The sequence below is a fragment of the Schistocerca nitens genome, chromosome 6, assembly GCF_023898315.1.
Source record: "Schistocerca nitens isolate TAMUIC-IGC-003100 chromosome 6, iqSchNite1.1, whole genome shotgun sequence".
NCBI classification, from domain to species: domain Eukaryota; kingdom Metazoa; phylum Arthropoda; class Insecta; order Orthoptera; family Acrididae; genus Schistocerca; species Schistocerca nitens.
This window is the reverse complement of record NC_064619.1, coordinates 220,875,096-220,876,970: the sequence shown is the minus strand read 5'-3', so window position 1 is coordinate 220,876,970 and position 1,875 is coordinate 220,875,096. Positions and strand designations below refer to the sequence as shown.

The 1,875-nt window shown below is 44.7% G+C and overlaps 1 non-coding gene across 1 annotated transcript; it reads left to right on the top strand.

The window, feature by feature from the left end:
• The first annotated feature begins 1,449 nt into the window (after positions 1–1,449).
• Positions 1,450–1,523, top strand: Trnas-cga (transfer RNA serine (anticodon CGA)). The gene has a single exon. It is a non-coding gene; the product is annotated as a tRNA-Ser (tRNA).
• Positions 1,524–1,875: the final 352 nt, after the last annotated feature.

Here is a 1,875-nt window from a genome sequence, read left to right as displayed (position 1 = left end):
CACAATATCACACTCACCTATACGTGCAAAGCTGTTTTAACAGTATACTTGCACTGATATTCTACAGATATACGTACGGCTCAAAATAAAAATGAATAAACCTAAGTGTCTGCTAATTATTATGAAATGAAGTTAAAGATTTTCGCTACAGAATTTAACGAAGAACAGCGAATGTCTTCTAAATGTCCTTAGCTTTGAAATACAAAGAAAATAACGCACAACAGCGATGTTAATAATTAAACAGCGCTACGCTACTTCTTTAATAACACTCTCATTCATTTCATTAAATCTGACTGCATATTTTGTTAATCGCAACATAAAAATGTTATCAGCAAGGAAATCTCTGGTACCAGCTCCATGTTACAAACCGCGCACTTTGGCGCAACGAACGAATCTTGTTAACAATGTGAAAACAGTAACCGACAAGCATCTTACTGATTCCGCTGCACAGTACCGGTACTTCGCGCTCGGACATTAGACGGCTGCATTGGGTCGGAGCGAGTGAACAACAAACGGTGCGCGCTTAAGTTAAAACTGGACTTTTAGGAACGAATAGTTGCGTACTATCAGAATTAAGGGCCAAATTTTCGCGCCGGATCGGCTGATGGGGCTGACATCTTGGAAGTGTGCTTCTTTCTCCTTAAGATGTATGAGATTAAGGTGGCGATCTTTACTTGTCATTGTAGCAACTGGAAATAATGTCCAAGTCATTCTCGATATCGTTACTTCCTGTAGATAACAGCTTTTTCAGCGAACAACTGGGAAGGCTGGTGACCAAACTAGCCCGATCGCTTATGTATGTTGAGTACAAAAAGCGCCCAGATACACTTCCTTGGGACTCACCCGACATGAATTTCGCATCTGATCGACATTCGGCCGCCGGGAGCAGCGAATGCATGCTAACATGAGAAAAGAGGAAAGGAAATAGATAAAAGTCATAGGAGAGGAAGATGTATCTACGACTAACAAAAGAAGGAAGGAGGAAATATTAGGGTCTTAAATCCTATAGACGGCGAAGTCGTTATGAGAAAAGCACAGGCTCGGATTGGAAAAGTATTACAAATGGTTCAAATGGCTCTGAGCACTATGGGACTCAACTGCTGTGGTCATCAGTCCCCTAGAACTTAGAACTACTTAAACCTAACTAACCTAAGGACATCACACACTTCCATGCCCGAGGCAGGATTCGAACCTGCGATCGTAGCAGTCGCACGGTTCCGGACTGCGCGCCTAGAACCGCGAGACCACCACGGCCGGCGAAAGTATTACATCATGTCCTGAAACTTCCTGGCAGATTAAAACTGTGTGTGGCTAAGCCATGTCTCCGCAGTATCCTTTCTTTCAGGAGTGCTAGTTCTGCAAGGTTCGCAGGAGAGCTTATGTAAAGTTTGGAAGGTAGAAGACGAGATACTGGCAGAAGTAAAGCTGTGAGGACCGGGCGTGAGTCGTGCTTCGGTAGCTCAGATGGTAGAGCACTTGCCCGCGAAAGGCAAAGGTCCCGAGTTCGAGTCTCGGTCGGTGCACACAGTTTTAATCTGCCAGGAAGTTTCATATCAGCGCACACTCCGCTGCAGAGTGAAAATCTCATTCTGGACATCATGTCCTCTCCAAAGGAACCTGCTCAGGATTTCGTAAGTGATTAAGGAAACCACAAGAAACCAAAACGGATGTTTTCACTGCCGTCTTCCCAAACGGGAATCCATTATTAAATGCAACACCATCTCGTTCAGCACTAATGTAAGAGAAAATTACTGCGTATTCAGATAGATGCAGAGCTGCACGAAACATAAAATGATACGCCGGCCTCTTCGGCTGAGCGGTTCTAGGCGCTTCAATCGGGAACCGCGCTGCTGCTACGGTCGCAGGTTCGAATCC